This window comes from Aquila chrysaetos, chromosome 2 (assembly GCF_900496995.4).
Source record: "Aquila chrysaetos chrysaetos chromosome 2, bAquChr1.4, whole genome shotgun sequence".
NCBI classification, from domain to species: Eukaryota; Metazoa; Chordata; class Aves; order Accipitriformes; family Accipitridae; genus Aquila; species Aquila chrysaetos.
The window spans coordinates 35,019,403-35,041,565 of record NC_044005.1 but is presented as its reverse complement, the minus strand read 5'-3'; the positions used below and the strand labels follow the sequence as shown (position 1 = coordinate 35,041,565).

The window sequence follows — 22,163 nt, the reverse complement described above, 5'->3', positions numbered from 1 at the left end:
TGTTTGTAGTTCTGGGCTCCCCAGTACAAAAAAGATACGAACTTACTGGAGCAAGTCCAGAGCAGGGCTGCAGAGATGGTTAAGGGACTGGAGTATCTTTATATGAGAAGAGGCTGAGAGACCTGGGACTCTTCAGCCTGGAAAAGAGATGGCTCGGGGGGATCTTACCAACATGTATAAATACATGATGGGAAGGAATGAACAAGAGGGAGCCAGACTGTTCTCAGTAGTGCCCACTGACAAGACAGGGGGCAATGGGCACAAATTAAAACACATGAAATTCTATCTGAACATGAGAAGACAATTTTTTACTATGTGGTCAAACACTGGAACAGGTTCCCCAGAGACATTGTGGAATCTCTTTCTGTGGAGGTACTAAAAAGCTGACCAGACACAATCCTGGACAGCCGGCTTGAGATGACCTGCTTGAGCAGGGGGAAGTTGGACTAGATGATCTCATAAGGTTCTAAACAATTCTGTCATTCTGTGAAATTTGAATGATGAAAGAGAGATGGTTTTGGTAAAAATCAGGTAAGTGCATTTTGTTTAAATCCACTTAGTGTTAGCAAGTCCTTATAACTAATAGGACAGTATTTTAGATCTGGCTCTTTATCCTTGCTATAAGCACCAGAGGCTCCGTTTCAGTTCTCCTCTTCTGATGGTGGGAGTTTCAGAGCCTGTTTGTTTTTCACTGATATGCTCTTGGATGGACGTGTTATTTAGTAATTCATATCAGGCAGGTACTTTGGCTGTAGACAACAATGTTCAACTGTAAAAGAACTTTCAGAATAACTTAGATTTTTGAATTATGTTCTTTCATCACATATTTTGCAACTCAAGACTCCTTACTTTGTAGTCCTGCGAGTTATGGTTAATCAGTGATACTGGTGCAGCAACAAGTTAGTGAATGCATAATTATCTAGACATCCTTCATAAATATATGGACACAAAATAAGATGTTTCTTTTTTTGTGCTGAGGGAACTGGCAATACAATTATGTAGGCTTAATGGTAATTTGGCTGTGAGTACTTGCCAGGGAAGTTCTGCTTGCATTCTAAGTGGTAGGTCATTTGATTAGAAGAGTAGCCAGACAGTACGTTGTGTAGGGGAATCTCAGCTGACCTTAACATTTTCTCTGCATTGGAAACTTTTATAGAAATGCAGTGGTGGCATAGAAATCTTTCCCGTATCTTGTGGACACTTTGCACCAGTTTAGGTGTTGCAAAATAACCATGGAAGGATGAATTTCTTTCTAACTTGAAACTAATTACTGTATATACACCAGTGTACTTAAGGCAGTGATTTGCACATTGCCTGCAGAGAATAAATAAATAATAATAGAGGAAAATAAAGCCTTCCAGTGTTTGATGTATGTCCTCATAAAGTCCTTTCCAACCTTTAAACAACAGAAGTTTTGATCTGGGTTGTGAATAGTGCTGTATATGGTCATCATATGATTGCAACTGATGACTCCCAGAACTGGTCTTTCTGTCCTTTTTTCCCAGTTACTAGAGATGTCAGAGAAAGATGTATCTACTGTTAGTGGATAGAATGCTTGCCTTTCTTGTCAAGTATTGCATGCTATCTATACATGACAGCCCTTATCTTTAAGCTGGTTTTAAGCATTATATTTTTCTTTCAGTGTTTATGTTTGGTGTACCACCTAGGCCTAATTTCTAAAGATCAGAGCTGATTAATTTCTTATGCGTCTTTGATTTACCACATCTAAGTAAAATTGAGAATTTGCATCAGTAGGAATTTTTAAACTAAGTCATTTTTAGAAAAAAATTAAGTACAATTTTAGGAAAACTTCTATGTAATAAGCTGAATTGAACTTTCTTTATATTGGACAGCTTATAGACCAGGTCTGCTGCATGGCACAGAGTTAGTAGTCATATGTTAGACAGTAGAATGAATATAACTGATGCTGTGCCTGCACTCTGTACTTTTTTCAACATAGCTGATTGCTGTAGATGAGATAGGTGATTTCCAGGACTCAAAAAAAAAAAAAAGTGTTCAGAATACACTTGAATATTTCTGGACTACACTCATTTACAACACATAGACATATCTAAAGTGTACATCTATACAGAGTGATACAAATGGATGTGAGCTGCTCTTTCTGTGCTTTGAGGTGGTCAATGTGAGTCCAGCTCAGGTCCAGAAACCAGATTGCTGTGTTAGTGTAGTAGTATGTTAATCATTTTTCTCTTTTGCTTTGCAGGGCTTATCCAGCAAGCTTAGATATGTGGCTTCCTCTGACTACTTCAGAATGTGTATGTGTGATTTCTGCGCCCATCTGCATAGACATAAATGTGAGTTAGTCACTGAATAGAAATGGAATTTATATAGCTTTAGTCAAAAATAATTGGAGAACAACATCTCAAAGCTTTTGGGTGAAATTTGATTTTGTAAACTGCAACTGAAAATGTAAATAGATTAAGAATTTGATTATGCAGTCCTCAGAAGAACAAAGTTTCCAGTGAAGATAATGGTAAGTATTTGTGGCAAAGGTTAAAATTCCTGGAATGACTATTTATAAAATTCATGTTTCATTTTTAAATGCTAGAGCTTCAGCATTTTGTTTAGCTATTTCAGGCTGCTCATTTGGGGAACTGGAGAACTGTTCCCTAGTTCTAGCAACAATTCATGTTGATAATTAATTGGAATATTTATTCTATTAGTTTACAGGTGTGCATGATGTGTCTTTTACATGCCACAAGGCTTTTCTATGAATACCTTTGAAGAGTTAGTCCTTGCTTGAGTCCTCACATTAACCTCCATGCCAAAACTTAGGTTAGTTTAAGGTTTTATGGGAAAAAAAGGGTGCAAAATGGAGTTCCTTTTTTCCACGGTTTCCATATACAGTGGTGAAACTGTTAGCCTAATGGAGTTTTTATTTCAAAACTGAAAAAAAATAGGAGGGGAAAGATGCTGGCACACTGGGAAAAAAACCCCATATTTTTTTACCAAAAAAATGGAAATTCAAAATTTTTGCATATTTTTGATTGGTTGTTTAATCCCATTCCAATCATTGTTCTTGACAGTGAAATGCCACAGAAAAGAACATTGGTTAAGGAAGTTTTAAGTAGTAATTATAATCTTCCTGTTTATTGAAGTGAAGAACAGAACAATGAAAAGGAAACTGCTTCAAATCAATCCCTACTAATTTAAAGTATTTATAGAACCACTAATCAAAGCATGACTCATACAAAGCTTGGGAGAATATAGCGCTGTAGCTTATGTGCATTTATTTGCAAGTGGAAGTGTTCTTAGGCAGTATCCTCATGGTTAACACTACCACTTATCTGTCACCGTTATCACATGTAGTAATCTTTACTGATAAACTTAGCCCCAAATCAATAATTTCACAGACTAGGAAAGTGAAACAGAATATAGTCCTTCAAGTAAGAGTTATGTTAGTTATGAGTTTGTAAAAACAATATTACCCTTGTCTTCTAAATAATAGTGCAGAATTCTCTTGTAAATCCTTTAGCAATTTTTTCTAATCTTTTACAAGTTGTAAAATCATAGCTGAAAGGCAGGCAGAAAAGGAATGCACAAATAAGACATCTGTTATTGTTATATCAATGATGATATATAACCAGCTCTGAAGTAATAACATTTTAACAAGGACTAGAGTCTTATCCAAAATGAGATCTCGTCCACTTCCACGTCTTCATTTACTGCATTCATAAGAATGAAGTGAAGTTTATAACTGGGAAATCTTATCAATTAGTGCTTGTAAGAAATCACAGGTATGCTACAGTCTGGTTTAGATTAATGGGTTTGCAGCCAAGCCATATCTTAACAGATAGGGGTATCTGTAAACCAGCTTCAAAGTAATGTATTTGCATGCTGCTTATAAAACAGTATTCACCATTACTAAGTACAGTAATGCTATATTTTATAACTTCAGCACTGTGAAATGTATATACTATTAATGTATTTTCTAGTCCATTAAGGACAAGCAGCATATTATGCTCCATTTAATAAAAGATTTACAAGTCACTAGTGTGGAGGGTTATTCCAGTACAATTTTGGGGTGTAGATGCAGCTGTCTTTTAGAGATTATGTTATTATGTTGACTCTAAAACAAATTCTTATTAACTACATTTTAGTGTCACATAAGATCCAAAGGGTTAAAATTTCAAATTGCGTGAAATTGATACAAAGCAACAAAACTGTTATATAGTGAGACAGCTTGGGAATGGCAAGGAACTTTTCTGGCTCTAGTAGAGGAGGAGAGATGGAGAAAATATATAATTTTTTACCTGTTGTCACACTTTTTGGCCAGTATAAACAAAAATAAGCCATGGAAGAAATATCTGTATATTTCTTTCTTTCCTTAAAGCCTTTCAGTTAAATCAAAAGTAAAATGGGTAATTGTGCATTTTAGTATATTTCAATACCGATTCATCCAGTAACAGCTAGTTAGCTCTTCATTTTTGTGTCTTCACTGTGGAATTAATATGAACTGAAAAAAAGAGACCTGTACCATTGTTCTATATGATTAAGTGTGGAGGCTCTGACTTTATTCTAACAGCCCATGGGAATTGGTCCAAAAACATCTATGGGATTTGGTCCAAAAAGCCAATGATCCAAAAGCTGCCTGGTAGGGCTTTTCAACTTGATACTTAAGCTTTCAAGTTATCTGACTTTCAGTGTACTTTGTGTTACTGATACAGCTTTATAATATTTTATTCCTACTTTTGTTATTATTTATTGCTTCAAAAACATCTTTGTAACTATAAATCTTTTAGGCCTTTTACCAAGTTAGATTCTTACTGGAATTAGAAAAATTGATTAATTTATTTGCTCTTGAAGATTGTGCTCTTTTTTCCTTTGTGGGGAAAGAGAAAGTGTATTGCTCTTTATCCTACTTGCAGGCAACTCAGAAGTGTATTATATGTATTTTTCTGTCCTTTATAATGGATCATGCATTAGTACATATTAATACTAAAGCAACATTTACCAGAGTATGCATTTGTTTTCCTGCAAATGTATTCTAGTTCAGAGGGATACCTACTTTTTATCTTCTAAAGCCAAGAAGGTGTACATCTTTTTGTTATGTTTTTGAAAAGCATTGTATTATCACTATGCTATGCTTTAAAAAACAGAATATACCTAGCTTTGTCTTTTAGAGATAGTTGCAAATGCTGCTTCACTTCTGGAAGAGCTGTTAAACAGATCCTACTGGAAGAGCACCCAGGGGTCTAGTATATATTTTGGTATATTAGATACATTCAGATTCCTGAAATATTATTAGAGAGAGAAACCCTACTAGGACTTGTGTAACCATGGGAAATTAACTTCCCAGATATAGAGAGGAGAACAAATGTTACTGTTAATGTCAGAATCCAGTTACACATTTGTGATGGCTAACATTTTTTCGGTATATTGTCACTAAATTTATAGGCTATGATGGTGTTCTGAAACTTCATTTGTAATGTAATGAAGACATTTATAAATTAAGATTAAAAAATGTCTAAGGACACCATAGATATTATTGAAAAGGAAAATTTCAGATACAGGAATAATGTTCTTCAAGGAATGTTTCAGGGGGCTATCTTATTTAATATTTTCATTAATGACACTGGTACAAAAAATATGTGCGAAAACCAAAGTGGTAGGTGTTAAAGCAGACAAGAGATAGGCTTTCATGCAAAAATACCTTATTGCTGGGTGACCTTGAAGCATGTAGTAATACAAAATGGGATGAAAGTCTGTGATATGAAAATAACAAGAATTTCTGCTACACATTACACTTTTTTGACTGTAAACAAATAAAGAGGTGGAGGTTCTTGTGAATCCGATGTATTTATAGTAAAGATAGGTAAGTATTAATTCCATTGTACAAGAGCCCGGTATATCTGAACATCACCTGGAATCTGCAGTGCATTTCTGGTTATCTGCTTTCAATAAAGATGAGTTTGACTGAGATGGGTGCAGCTGAACAGAGTAAGGTACAGCCTCAAGGAAATTTAAGAGCTTATCTTGCTTAGTCTAGTAAAACAAAGACTGGGAGGTGGTACAGTAGTACCTATGAAAACATGAGTGGGTGATAAACCACAAGGCAGGGAAAAGACCTGTATAAAGTAAATGGCAGTTCTCAAAAGAACAAATTATCATAAACTGGGCCATTATTAAATGTGAACTGGAAAATTATGTTTCTACCTGTAAAATGAACGAGATATTGGAGCTGCCTTATGAATAGATGCAACAGAGACAAAGAACCTAGATAGTTTCCCCTACAAAGTTTCATAAATTTATGTAAGGATTTGTATGATGTGATTACCTTAGTTACTTTGAGACTAGACTCTTTCAGCTCTGGGTTAGCGGGACACACCTTGGTTACATGTGCGTTCTTTTGTTTCAGTCTTTTTCTCTCTATTTCAGTAGATAAATGCCACTCAACAGTCTTTTGTAAATACCACAAACAATTATGTACAACCTAAATGTTTTCCCAGGTAAAGCATAGAGAGCTACTCAAAGCTGTTATGTTCTTTTTCTGCTGCATGACTCTTCACTGGCCCTCAGTGAAATCTAATCCCTGTTGTTTGATGAACTAACTGTTCTTATCCCTTTCTCATTTTATTGTAAGTGCTTAGGTCCACTGATGGATCAAAATTTACTTCTTTTTCAGTATTTGGTTTGTTTGTGCAAGAAACTCATAATGAAAAATAGAAAATACACCTCGGGTCTTCTTCCCATGCTTGTCCCGATCCAGAGTTCTCTGTTGTGCTTGAATCCTGAACTCCTCTTTAGAGAGTCATTTTTTCTTCATTCATGTTCAGTGAATATATGTTTGGCAAAAACAACCTTTTTTTTTTCAGCAAGAAAAAAGTTAATTGAATATTGTTAATTATTCAGGTTCAGAGCTACAGGAATACTATTTAAAAGCTTACTGGTTATGCTTAAAAAAACTTTTAAAATATAGAAAATTGCTCCTTAAGTTTCAGAATTCTGAAAGTAGAATGAACTTGAGTTTTATTATGACATAATTTGCCTTTTAATTGTCTCACATTTTTATTTTGGTTGTCAACAGACTTGACTTTAAAGAAATACAGGAAAAGGTCTGCAGATAGAAGAATTATCTTTTATTAGACCAGTTGGAATATTTGGAAAAGTTAGACTTGCAGGCATACAAGCCTCTCTTCCATGTGTGAAATAAAAACAGCAGCAAAATAAAAGTTGAGAACAGTTGTTCAGAGATAGCAGACATACATCAATTCAACTATCTTTAAAAGAAGAGCATTTGGTACTTGTGGAAGAGACAGGATGATATGGGGCCGGGGGGGGAACAGGAGAGAAAGACAAAGATAGTTACCTCTAGGGATAAAAGATGTTGCTTGTTGCATGTGAAACACAGGTTAGTCTGGGAGAGAAGGGAGGGAGATTAAAATGTGCTATAAACCCACTCTCTTGTGCCCACAATTTTTGGCATCCAGTAGAGCTACGAGTTTTGCTTACCAAAATTTCAAAGATGATTGTAGGTTTTACCTGAGCATAGGGGCACAGTGTATGAGCAATCAGAGAGGAAGGAATGAGAGATCAGAAACAGTGACTAGTGAGAGGTGTTCACAGATGGGTACTTTTTTCCTTTATAGACTGTGTCAGTTCACTCCGATACATAGTTTTTGCTTAGTTTTACAGACATCATAGCTGTTGTGATGGCAAGTTACTGGGATAAACTGTATTATATTCCTGAAAGTGCAGTTGTAGAATTGAAAGATGGTGGTGGTTCCGTTGAGAGATTATTTACTACAGTAATAACAGAGATATGTTGTCAGATTTTACGTTTCTTGCCCAAATATTGTCTTCATCCATTCAGTGTCTTTGGACTGTACCTAGGATGTTTCTGATGGTGAGTTTTCTGAGGCTAGAGACTGTTAGAAGGCCAAGGTGTTCTTGGAAGACGTCTTCAAAGTGACAACTTCTTCTAGAAATGCTTATAATTGGTTGATGATTTTCTCATTAAGTACCGAGTACAGTGTTATCTGACAGCTGTAATTCCCTCTGTGATGCTCAGGTATCTCTCAAATAAACATGATATTTTTATAGAAGTGTACTTTTTGACTAAAAGTCTTCTTTGGATAGTTGATCTTTGGATGGTATCACAAGATTTTTCGTCAGAGTGAATGGGATGGAATCTGAAGATGCCTGATTTGTGTGTGTGTGTTTCAGATGGTTGCAGGTTTATGGAGTTAAGTTTGTTAGTCTCTGGTTGTCTGTGCATTTTAGTTTGTAGATTACCATCTTTGATGTTGACCTTAATACCTAGGAAAGGATCTTAGTATAGGAGTATTTCAGAAGCAGTTTGACAGAAGAGTCATGATTATTGAATTTATGATTGCAATTAGTGAGGAAGTCCAGTTTTCTGGTCATGGTGATGAGGATGTTATTCATACGTCTTACAACATATGGACCTGGTGGTATGTACCTAATGGTGAGTAGTTGTTCTTTTATTTAGCTTTGAAGCTGCTGTTTCTCTTTAAGACATGAAGAAGGGTTTGTGTGCCCAAAAGTTTATCTAGCATTTTCAACAATGCCAGCTGCGCTAATCCTGCTTCTGTCCTTAGACCATCTTGGTTACAACAAAGTGCTGTGGGAAAAATAAAACCTTTTTGCCTTTCAAGCCTCCTTTTTCATAGTTTATCTGCACTCAAGCTGACCTTTGCTAGCTCTGTTTCCAATTCTCCTCATATACTCATTTTTAGTAGGGGATATATGTTGTAAGTAACCAAGGTCAAATTTCTGAGCCCTTGTATGTTAACCCAGTGATTTCTAGCCCCCTTTAATCCTTTCCTACACCAGCAGCTGTAGTAATAAGGGTCAAGGGGCTGCTAGGGATTGAGGTCATTAGCTTTTGGGTTGTATTTATTCATTTTGTTGGTGTTTTTCACTGATCGGTCTTAATGGATATTATCCATTCAGTTGTATGGTATTAGAACAGCATTTGACCTTTCCAGCAACATGAATGTTTGATTTTTAAGTTTATTTTACTTTGACTATAAACTGGATGCTGCTTTTTACATATGGGAAGAAATTGTCTTTCATTTCATCAGGCTGTGAACTGTCTGTATATTAGGTCGAATACCTCAACATAAATGTGTATAAAGTCAGATCCCACTGAAGGAATGGAAAAACTCCATTGATTTCAAGGAAATCTTTTAGGGCTCCCATTGATATTAATGATAATTTAATGGGAAAGGACTTGGATCCTTACTGTTTGCAACAAGTAAACTGCTAGGTTTTGTATTACTGCTTAAACCAGCACCTTTAGCATTGCTTCAGCATATATTTATGTTATACTCATCTTTGTTTGATAGAACCATCAGAGTACACAGCCTGAATCTTTGGGTCTATTACTATTTTGTAAATATAGCAAAATGGTGAATGCACACTATTACATGCATACAAGGAAAATAGAGAATTCAAGTCTGTCAGTTTGAGTCTTTAGCTGCTCCAGTATAAATACAAAGCTAAACTGTTAGATTGTTTTCTACTCAGATTTCCATCACTACTACCCAAGGAAAGGTAAGGACAATAGACATTAGAAGATAACCTGAAAGTTGACGAATTTGTGCTTTTATGAACTTTAAGTAGAAACAGCATATCATGTGGCAGACTGCTCACTGACTGTGTCATGCTTTTAGTACTCTTTCTTCTCTCGTAGTTAAAATAGTTTGGTTTATGCTTTAATGTTTGAAATGTTCTCAGCTGCTACTGGTGAGAAGCAATTTGTGCACAGTGAGGAGAAAAGAGTTTATCGTATTTGGTGTTGCTTTTAGTGATATGGATGCTTGCTCACTAGGTATTGTACTGAGATCAGCTAACTCATTTCATTAAAAAGTCCTTTAGGTGGTAGTTATATTTGGTTACCACTGAGTTGATGTGGATCTGAACCAGAAACGCAGAAGTGAAAGGTTTTCTATCCTACTAACAATTTCCTGAGCCTTCCATTCTATATTAAGAGGGATTTTTATAGAGTGGAAAAATGCCCCATCATAAAGCTGTAAGGTTAAAACTGCATCCCCTCTCCCTTCCCCAACACTCCTTAAACTATGGATCTTGTTTGCTATGGGAAGTGAACTGCAGGAGGAAGCCAGATGGCAGCTGTATTGAGCTGCTGCTTTGTTGTGCAGGATGGGTGCCCCTCCTCCCTTCTCTAAAGCAAATGTTGATTCACGAATGAGGGGTTTATATATCTGAATGAGGTATTCATATGATTTTTTAAAATGTCTGCTCTTTTAATAGTTTGCAAAAGAAATTGATCCTGCGTTCATAATAAAAAACAGTTTGAGATGTGTATGTGGCAAAGTTGCATAATTTTAAGGTAAACTTACTAAAATGGTACACATAGCCATGGTTATTTTATTACTCTCAGTTAAACTGCCTGAAGTGCTGTACCAGCACAGCATGCTTCTTGTAAAACATATTCCAAAGAGAAAAATTGTTTTATATTTTATTTTAAGGTAAAATATAATTATTTTGTCAGTAATGGACTAAAAACCCAGAAATTGTTAAAATATTTTTAAATTAAAAAATTGCTAGCTAGAGAATGTTTATTAAATTATAAGAGGAAGATAGATTGGATGGACCTGATTTACTTCATAGAATCTGCACCAAATCTTTGAGTGTTTCATGGCACTTAAAAACATTTATTAAAATTCTACAATACTTGGAGGTTAATCCTCAAGGCTGATTTTTTTTGGTATTTGCATTTCTTCATAAAACAAAATTGTGTGTAAGTTTATATACTTTTTAACTGTTGGCAGGCATGTTTGATTACCATTATATTTGTGATGCAGAATACTTAAGAGTTTTAAATTTCCAAGTGTGCCAAATTGGATCTTCAGCTAAGACCACATATGTACATAGTATAAGGTTTGTAGGATGATTAACTAGAACTTTGTTTCTTTCACTGATTACTAAGATCATCTTCTTGTAAATCCAAGAACAATGCACAGTTGTAATGAGGGGAGCTCACCATAAGCACTTTTTTCTAAATATCTAGTGCTGAATTCTCTCTGGCACAGTTGTCAACAGCATGTTCCAGGCTCTGTCTTTTGCCATAAACTGCATTCTAAGCACAATGGAAATAGCATAGAAATGTAAGAATTAGGAAATCGTGTTATTAACAAGCTGCATTTTTAACCACATGGGGGATTTATTTAGACTGCCTAGTGTGCAGAATGTGTTTTTTAACGTAAATAGCTACTAAGAAAAAATTCAGATCCTTAGATGAATGTCAGAAATGAGCCTTAAAATATTTTTAAGAGTGTATACCAAATAATGTGTTTTTCCCTACTCTTTTCTTCTTCTCTTTCTTGCTGCCTTTCTCTCTTTCTGATGTCAGTTTATATCTTTTATAATGCAGATATAAGATGGGAGAAAACGAAGGAATAACTCTATAGTACAGGTGGAAACAGTTAAAAGAACTGGGTTGGAATGTTAAAACTGATATTCCTCCGTCTCAACATACCACATTAAAAAGTAGTTTGGGGTGCCTGGCATCTTCATGACTAGTCATATAAGTAAATATCAGCAGTATTCAGGATCATTCAGAATTGATGTGCATATGGTTTATATATAAATATAAATAAATAAATAAATAAGCATTCAATGTCTTTGTGCATATTACAGATACATAATAGGCAGACATATATGTTGAAATCTATGTTTCACATCAAACCTCTACAGTATGCTTCATGAGGGAGACAAGACCCATGTGTTTTGCAGAAGCTTTTAAAGCTGTTTCATTTATTTTATTAGCCTTTAATGAATGTAATTAGAACCCAAGTAATTAAATGCAATTGTGCTCAGTATGTTCCTGTTGTAAATTGCCCTAAACAATGTGCATGGTGTGAACAAATTTGTGGGATTAATAGAGGATAGATAATGTTTTTGGATAGTATTTCACACTAAACGGCCGCAGAGAGAAACAAAGAAGCTGGCGCAGTGTCATTAATCTTAGTCAACTGGCAGTTCTGGTGTAATTTGCATGACTTAGGCAGTGACACAAGATGGGGCTAGCTTGGGATGGGTGTTAGATCCCTAGGATACATATGTATTTATTTCTTTTTAGTACTCTGATTTATAAGTAGAAAGAAGTTTGAAGAAACTGATTCATTCTGTTTTCATCTTCGTTTTTATCTTAGATTAATAGAATTACTGGCAGTATATTGTATGTGTTCCTTTGTTTTTATAGTTAGCATATTGGTTTATGGATATTAAAAAACATCTGTGCATCCTTGTCATCACAGAAGAAAGGCAGATGTGCTGTGATTGGATAGTGTGTTGCCAGTGGAATAGATTTTCTTTCTTCACTCTGTCTGATGTGTCTTGTTTCCTAGCTTAAAAAAAAATCAGGATACAGTAAGATACTTCCAAATTAGTTCTGAAAAACCTTATAGTAGTCATAGTTAGAATATGCATTTCTATTCTACATTCCCTTTGTCCGTAATTTTTTCTAAAAATCATTGAATGCATGTAACCTGATTGAGCAGAAGTATAACTCAACAACCATAAAATACTTCTTATATTTTAGTAGAGTAATAAATTCTCACAAAACAGTAATGACCACAGGAGTTAATTTTCACAAGAATTTTTAAATGCCCTGGTTTTGGTTAGTTTAAATGTTCTTAAATTTACAGTTGGCTGGAAGTGTCTGTCAAAGTGAACTGTTTTGCTGAAAGTCTGAACAGAAATATTCCATTAGTTTGCAGTGTTAGAAGAATGACTCTAAATTAATTTGAGTCTTGTTAGATGAGTGTTTCTGTCAGAGGCCCTAACATTGCTTTCAAAACAGTTCCCATAGAAATCTAAGCTTTCTATATAGGCTATGGTCCCATTTATGAGAAGAGGGACCATTGTCCAAAACTGATCTTGATGCCAAAATCTTCCTATAAACATATTTAATTGTGCAATATCCACTGACTGTTTTGACTAAAAACTGTGCCCAAAACATTTGTGCTGAACTTATTCATGTAATATTTCTGGAAGTCGTTATTCTGTTAAATATGTTGCTTATATACACCTGACCGTGTTGTTATTCTATGTTACCATGGTGTTAACTTAGTTGTGTAGTAAAATGGAATGATGAGTAAACTGGGGATCTTCAGAAAGCCTTGAGAAATTGCAGTCCTGACAGATAAACAGGAAGGGATTCCTGCTTCAGCAGTATCAGTGGATCTTTTAATTATAATTTTTCAACACAGGAAGATTGCACTTAACCAAGTCTGAAGAAGAATGAGATAAGGCATTCTGGGGCTGTTTAGCCAAGTAGTTACCTGTTGTGCACATCCTATGATCTGTGTTTCTTGTATTTCTAAAATATATATTTAATTAAAGCTTTTTCATCTCTTCTAAAATTGCATAGTTAAATAATAAAAACAAGGAATTTAAAATACAAGTTGCATAGGCAACCTTGAGTCCTCTTAAATGGATTGATAATGATAAAATGCTTATGTTTATATCGCTGCATACAAAACAATATTGTAATTGTACTTTTAATACTGTAAGATAGTAATCCTGTAAAATAATGAATAGTTTACTACAGCACTGAATAAGCACTCATAGATAGCCATGTTTGTCTGCTTGGCATCTTGAAATATGAAGTGTTGATGGAAGCACTGTAGTAATGGTGGTAGGCAAATGGGTATATTCCACTGAAAAGTGAAAATAGCACAATTTTTACACAAAGATCTATGTGGTAAATAGAACAACAAACACTGACAGTGAAAATTTTCAGGCATTCAGTTAGGCCACCTAAATCTGAAGCTGATTTATCACCGGCTGGTCTCCTGAACTGTGAGTAAACAGTGCAAAAGTAACTGAATTTGGATTAAACATATTAATAATTCTACCTTTGAGGAAGAAAGTATTAGCTGTCTGTCAGTAATGATTAAGAGGGTTACAATGGCATTAAAAACAATTTGCTTGTAGCAATTTGGGAAAATATAAAATCCTTAAGATATAACATGTGTTCTGCTGTGGATTTTAATAAAGAAAAAAAGCATGTTAGGACAGTAGAATAAAGTAAATGGAAACTGGCTGGATGGCCAGGGCCAAAGAGTTGTGGTGAATGGAGTTAAATCCAGTTGGCGTCCAGTCACAAGTGGTGTTCCCCAGGGCTCAGTATTGGGGCCAGATCTGTTTAATATCTTTATCAGTGATTTGGATGAGGGGATCAAGTGCACTCTCAGTAAGTTTGCAGATGACACCAAGTTTGGAAGGAGTGTTGATCTGCTTGAGGGTAGGTAGTTCTGCAGAGGGATCTGGACAGGCTGGATTGATGGGCTGAGGCCAATTGTATGCAATTTGACAAGGCGAAGTGTCGGGTCCTGCACTTGGATCACAACAACCCCATGCAACACTACAGGCCTGGGGAAGATTGGCTGGAAAGCTGCCCGGAGGAAAAGGACCTGGGGGTGCTGGTCAACAGCTGCCTGAATATGAGCCATCAGTGTGCCCAGGTGGCCAAGAAGGCCAACGGCATCCTGGCTTGTATCAGAAATAGGTGGCCAGCAGGATTAGGGAAGTGATCAGCACTGTACTCGGTACTGGTGAAGCCATACCTTGAATACTGTATTCACCACAAGAAAGACATTGACGTTCTGGAGCATGTCCAAAGAAGGGCAGCAAAGCTGGTGAAGGGTCTAGAGAACAAGTCTTATGAGGAGTGGCTGAGGCAACTGGGGTTGTTTAGTCTGGAGAAGAGGAGGCTGAGGGGAGACCTTACTGCTCTCTACAACTGCCTGAGAGGAGGTTGTAGCGAGGTGGGTGTTGGTCTCTTTTCCCAAGTAACAAGCAACAGGACGAGAGGAAACAACCTCAAGTTGCACCAGGGGAGGTTTATATTGGCTATTAGGAAAAATTTCTTTACTGAAAGGGTTGCCAAGCATTGGAACAGGCTGCCCAGGAAGTGGTTGAGTCACCATCCCTGGAGGTGTTTAAAAAGGTGTAGATGTGGTGCTTAGGGACATGGTTTAGTGGGATTTGGCAGTGTTAGGTTAACATTTGGACTTGATGATCTTAAAGGTCTTTTCCAACCTGTTTAGGTTGGATTCTATGATCCTATCTTTCTATGAAATATACCACTGTGTATTTAATGTCGCCTGGCTAACTTTAATTTTGATGCTTCCTCCCAAATAGTTAACTTCAACACATTCTTGGTGTTGTTTCCTTAAGAAGAATCAATTAAGAAGTTTAAAGTAGTTTTCCTCAGTAACCTTTTCATTTTAAAACTGCAATTAGATTCATAGTTCTGAGTCTTCAGTCTGTAGAATTTTAGTCCAGCATAACTTCACGCTACCCAGAGAATTATACCGCTTTACAGAGGTTGCAGTGAAGTAGAGAACGTGGTCCTTTTTATATGGGAGTACAGTCTGTAATTTTTTTCTGTTTGTATGATACATAGTTATGATTATCAAGTAATCTTCAGTGTCAACAAGTGCTACTACACTTTAGCCTGCATACTTGTAAATACGATTTTATCTTGCAGTAATGCAAGTTTTGAAGATATGCACAGAGGACTAGCTACTGTACAGAGCTCTGCTCACACTGAAAAGTCCTGAAGTGAAAGAGCTTGAACTCAACTTGCTTATTTTTGTGTGAACTCTACAGCTGTCTCACCATACTACAAAACATTCTTAGCATTGTATTTTAGCCAAAATGTCTTTTGGGGGAGATAATTCAAAACAGAGCAGTGTGTTAATCCAAATATTAAGTAATATTTAAGAAGGCTCCTACCGGTATCCATGCAATTGAAACAATATGGATTTACCTCTTTGCTTTGGCTCAGCAATTCCATGTTATTCTTCTCTTTTGTGGAAAAAAGCACTATTGTTATTTCTTTGATGACCAGTGTAATGTGCAAAACAGAAAAGTAATTAATTAACAATTCATGAAAGTAGTTGACTCTTATTAATATGCCATTGACCCAAGCACCACCATTCAACATTTAAAGACTAGGGACCATAATATTTATTATGAGGTCAGGCATATCGATATAGCATTAAAATGAGTCACATTTAGTACACTGCATAGCAATTATGTTAATGCAAAAAGTATCACTGTTGCATAGATTTTAAGTGCAGAAAAGTTACATGATCCAGAATTTCTTATTTGACAACTATGAAAGAATGTAGAGAAAATGTTTTATTAGCTTTGTCTTACACATATTAAGGCACAATGGTCTGCTTATCTGAACCAATGAATTCTTTAGGAGGCAGAGTTTCCCTTTTCTACTCTTCAGATTATTAGCTTATTTATTTTTATGTAAAGTTTGGAGAACTTCATCCTTCTGATCCATCAGACCAGATTGCTCTAAGCTGGAGACTTCTAGAAGAATAATGGAATTTCCCAAGATTGTTTTCTCTTGTATTTGTTTGTAGTGAAAATCTTACACTCCTTCCTCTTTACATGGCCCTTTTCTTGTTCTGCATGTATTTAGTGTCTGTTGTTCCATTAAATGGAATTTTTTTGAGAGTAAGAGGGTGTGGGGGAAGAGAGGAGTATATCTGGCCTGTCTATTTACAATCAACAAAGCTGTATTTGGACGTGGATAAGTTTAGAATTTAGGTGTGAGGCCAAAATAGAGCTAAAACTTGAGTTCACTTTGCTGTTACTTAACAATAGTAATTTCTTCTTTTGGCATTTCTATTGCTTTGGGTTGTATCCACTGTATTTCAGTTATCCAACTGAAAAGAAACCTGTCCATTTTTTATTCTGAGCAAAACTGTAAGGATAGATCCTGAGTAAAATGTAATGAAATTGGAATACCATTGAGAAGTTGGGTTTAATTTGGGGCATTTCTAGCTATGTTATGTTAAAACGGTATATGAAAGTGTCTGGGCTTGAGTTCATTCTAATCTAAAACCTAAAAATATTTTCTTTAGGTATGAATTCACAAAAGCAAAAATGTAAACCTTAAAGAAGTCAAACTTCCCAATTTCCTGTTTAAAGATCATTAGAACTTACATGTACAAGGCAATTCACAGATGTCCCTTAATCATGTGATTAATTCTATCACAGTTTGAGGTAAATGGGAGAGATAATTCCTTATTACACATGAAGAAGCTGAGACCACTGGTAAGATCTTCCTAGATTCCACACTGATTCAGATGTCCCAGTACTGTTCTAATTTTTGTTCTGCTGCTAATTCTAAACTCAGTGCTCACAGCTCTAGTTTTACCTAGTTAAGGATTTTGTATCTCTTCACAGGCATTTACACTTCAGTGGCTTTGAGGAGATGTGAAAGCTATAGCAAGGGGTGGTTGCAACTTACTAAATTTGAAATATATAGGATATCTAGGAAAATTGAAATTCCCTGGTGTTACTAAGTGGTAACACTTTGTACCTGTAATTAACACGATAACAATTAATATTGTTTAAAATATTGTAGCAGGGGTCAATTTTCTTGCTGATCTAAGTGGGGAGATTCTTTTGATATAGTTTTGTGTTCACATTGAATTAGTTCGGTACCTCAGCAGCTGAAATTGCTAGCATTGTTTCATTAACACCTTTTCAAAATTCATTTTAAGACATTAACTTCTGTGTTAGATGTTATTTCTTATTATTTAATCTTAGGTTTAGATTTAGTTCTATCATTAGATATTAATCTTATTATTAAATACTACATATTATTAGATGTTATTAATCATCTTACTATTAGATATTGTTTCTTGTTATTAAAGTGAAGAATACCCATATAATTTAATGTAAATATCAAAAAAGAGATGTCCTCACTGAGTAGTTAAAAATGCTTGCATCGTTCCACATTGACATAGGTGAATCTATAGAACTTGCTGGCCACTGCAAGGATTGCTTCCTTCTCTTGTCTTCAAAAAATTGGCTTGATAAGAATGGAAGTGCAATAGATTGCAGGGAGGTTTTCAACTATATTGATATTCCAAGTGCTCCTGCACCTTGCATGAAGGGCAAATGGAATAAAAAATACTGGGCTATATTTGCTTATTGTTCTTAATATTGGAATTTTTGTTCCACCAACATGGTATTTAGATATCTACGTGCATGTGCACACATACACACAGGAAGAAACAGACAGTATTTACTATGGTGCTGAACTGTGCCGTAGTGAAAGCTGTACTTCTGTAGCAAGCAAATTAGGAAAAGGTTTGAGGCAACATCTAATAACAATTTAAAACAGCTTCCTGTTTCATTTATTTGTCATCCTTCAACAAGTAACAGTCCCACTGGGATGCATGGGTGTAAACAGTTCAAAGGACACTCACATCTTTGTGACCAACTATTTTTTTCATGTCATGCAGGTTCAAAACATTGATGCTGTTTTAATATGCTTGGGCTGCAAAATATTAATATAGATTTCATGAAAAAGCACATTTTTTTGGTGGAAGAAATAGATTTATCATTACAAAACTCAGTGATTTTTGCACATGAATGAGGCCCTTTAAAATAACTTGGCAGGGAAATCATCATAGTTAAATGTTCACTGTGTTTGATACAGTACTGTAATTGAAAACAAAAATTGCATCCTGAACACACAATTCCAGCTTGGTCCTGTGTCTTTCCCTATGCTCATAGATGGCAAGAAACAGCCAGTGGTATCTTTGCTAGTAATTCATGAAATCTGTTAAGGGGAGAAAAAAACTACTGGAAGTATAAATCTTAGTATACTATTCAATGTATTTGATTATACATAAATAAGTTGTACATATTCTGTATAATATTTATATAGTATTTGTTTGAAATATTTAGCTTAGCAAGCTAATAAAAAGCAAAAATTCGTACACTTTGTCATAATTATGAAATGCTTAACTCATTGTATATACTTATTTTCAAAGTGGAATTCTTTTCTTATATTAAAAAGTTCCCAATTCAGTTAAAAAATGTGTTTGTATTCTCTGCTAAGGAGTGGACAAGAATACGAGTGAATGTCAAAAGGTGCAGAGCATATTCTCTATAAATTTCAGCCCAGCTCCAGTTATGCTTTTTGTTATACTCTATAGTTGGAGATGAGTAGAATAATAGGAATGGAGCTAGTTTTGACTTTTATGGGGGTTTTTTGTGGTTTGTTTTTCTTTTTTTTTCTTGGACTAAATGTGTTTTGGTAAAACAAACCAACCTACTAGAACAGAAATGGGATTCAGTGGAAACTTTGTCAAGTATATCCACTGTAATGTAATTTATGAGAGAGACATGTTTTTTAGGCCCAAGGCAGAATTTTCTACCAAACTGACAGAGGTCTTTAAATAATCAGTTGTCTGTTGGCCAGGGTTTTGTGTTTCCCTGCTGTCTGTTTAAATCTGGGTCTTTAATCTGTGTCACCCATCTCCCAAGTGTGGGAAGCTGAACTTTGCAGCTAGTGACATGAGTGAGGGGTAGCTTTTTTGCTGCTCTGTGAGCTATTCAACTTTTAATTAGTCCAGCAGACAGATTAAAGAGTTCAGTAGTGAGATGTTCACCTGAGGTGTCAGAAACCTAACTGAATTTCTGGGTAGATACCACTGTTACCTGTTATATTGCCAGTGGTGATTCCCATTCCCTGAAGTACTAGCTTCCAACTCTTGTGTCCAGCTACGTGCAATTTTGAAATGTCTTAATACTACTACTAAAGTATTACATTTGGAGAGCTGCAGTCTTACACACAGTGGGATAGTTCAAGCACAGAGAGCTTGAGACAGTTGCTCAGGATAAGCAATTACTTAGTGTTAGGTCACACATTTAGGATATTGCAAAATAGTGACCCATACTTGCACCTGGTTTTGTTAAGTGTTAGAGGAGTGTTCTAAATTTATACATCAGACCATTACTGATTGACTTCATTTAACACCTTTGACAGCTATGCTGTGGTTAGGATTACTTTATGCCAGTGACTCATTGCAAAGCTACAACCATAACAGAGAACTTGCTAGGCTACCTGCTCACTTTGATCCTCTTTTAAGAAATTACATGGTATCACTGCAATAGATAGTTGGTTTTAACTGTATTTTCTATAATAATTTTACCATGCTATCGATTTTAGCCCAGTAATAAACTAACTTCAAATTTTTACCTATTTCGAGAAATATAACAGGAGTACAATAATTGTAAATTTTCAGAAGTATGGTCTGACTATTCTACTTAATTTCATGGCTTCCTAGGACAAACCCCTTTTCTTATTTATAGACTTACAACTGTTTTGCCGCAACTTGTAGCAGCATTTTGTTTCAGTAAATTTAATACTTGAGTACAGTGCTCTACAACACATTGATTTGAAATAGCACTCTTGCTGCTTTGCCAGATTTGTCTCAAGATCAAAGGTTTGAACTCCCTTTTAATGTTAAAATACATATATGGGTCTACTCTTTCCAACCTTTGCCACTATTGCTCAAGGGAGTTAGAAACACAGATTAAGCCTGATGAAGAACAGTGGTTCTCCAACTCTCATTCTTCAGAGCTGTAGAGTAGGCAACAAACCTTTATGATTTCCTGTAGCACTTTTTCTGGATTTTATTGCTGTAGAAAATAGTATAATGCCCACTGGAATTTGTGCAAGTCTTTCCATTGATTTTAGAATACAGCAGAAGCAATCCCCAATGAGAGAGTGCCTGCAGCTGTGAATCTACATGTGCAATAGGGAATGTCAGCTTGCGGATCGAGAATAAAAGGCTTGAACTGAAGACTTTGGGAATTTCTGCCCTAAGATCTATCAACTATTTTCTGAACCACGAAGCAGAGAGCTGTTTATGTTTGTTACTACTTTTTAATTCCTGTTGGCAGTGACATGCAGACTATGAAATGTGTTAGGCTTGATTTACATAAATCAGAAGGTTGTCAGCTTCTTACTTTTAGATGTCTATGTTGCCTTAAAATCCAAACTGATGACCTCATTGTAACACAAATAAATAGTGTTGGTAAATGTTATTATAAATTTATTCTATTACTGAACATACAGATGGAAATGCAAAGTTAAGTTTTGTGATATTCTTTCTTACATACACTATGCTTTGTTATCATTCTTCCATATTTTTGAGACCTTTTTTCCATTATCAAAAACATTTTGATGTCTGTGCTTCATAATGCTAAACAGCATTGTTACTATTCACATTTACTAAACTTGGTCTCTTGTTTAAAATAAAATTTCTGTATTGGTATACCTCATTGTATCAATACAAATATAATTTTGAGGCCCTCTAGCTGTCCACCATAATGAAACAGAAAAGAGAGGAAACATTTTCATCTCTTAATTCAGTGGTTATTTCTGTAAGTCACCAAGGATCAGGGAGCACAGACATATCATAGGAAACATGAAGGGAAATAGGGGAAATTTTGTCATTATAATCAGAGAAGTTCTGGATAATTTTATGACTGCAAAGAACGTCTGTACTTATTCATACTAATAGTATACTAGGATTACCCAGTTGATTAGATGTGTTGTTAGATACTTTTTATTAGGGTTGGTCATTTTGTTTCATTGTGATGCATCAACTCCTCATGAAGGAAAGTTACTGATCTCGGTGCACTAATGATTAATGATTTGACTTTCTGGTTTACTGTACACATCTTTTAAAAAACATAAACCCTGTTTGTCTAGATTTCAGAATAAATAGTTTTCCCTAAAGTGCACAGTTTTCTTTGAAATCTTATATTTTGTACAGTTCTATCTAAGATGATTTGGGTTTGTCTGTCAGAGGTATAGCGAAATAATTATTTTTGTTACCACTAGTATGTACCATTTTGCAAACTGAATATCTGTAATATTCATTACAAAAGCATTTCTGTTTCACCTTTCTGTATTCAGATAGTTGAATGTTGAGCTACTAGTGGATAGATTTCCATGTTCGGATCTGTTTTTAGTGTTGTCCTCAGTGGATACTATCAGTTATGTGAAATCATCCTGTCACTTTCAAAACAAACTAGTTAGCTCTGGACTTCTTAAAATAAAACTTTTTTTCTTTTCACCCTTATCAATGTGCCCTTTCCAAATTCTTCCTCTTCTTGCTTTTAAAATAATGAAAAGACTAAAAAGACTATGCCTGTAATTAAAAGTCATTTTTAAATAACCTCAGAAGATTGTTTCTAGAAATCAAAACATCTTTATGGTCCCATTTCTAAGGAAAGAAAGACAAGTGACTGGGATCCTGTACACTTTACTGTAGTCTACATTAATTACCTTCTATTAAAAAATGACAAAG

The 22,163-nt window shown here is 35.3% G+C and overlaps 1 long non-coding RNA gene across 1 annotated transcript in view; it reads left to right on the top strand.

Moving 5' to 3' along the window:
* The window catches only part of LOC115350342, a 31,559-nt gene extending 10,804 nt beyond the window's left edge, over window positions 1–20,755 (top strand). The window contains exons 2-3 of the long non-coding RNA XR_003926400.1: window positions 2,225–2,315; window positions 20,543–20,755. This is a non-coding gene — a long non-coding RNA (uncharacterized LOC115350342). The remainder of the gene's footprint in view (window positions 1–2,224; window positions 2,316–20,542) is intronic.
* The last annotated feature ends 1,408 nt before the right edge of the window (window positions 20,756–22,163 follow it).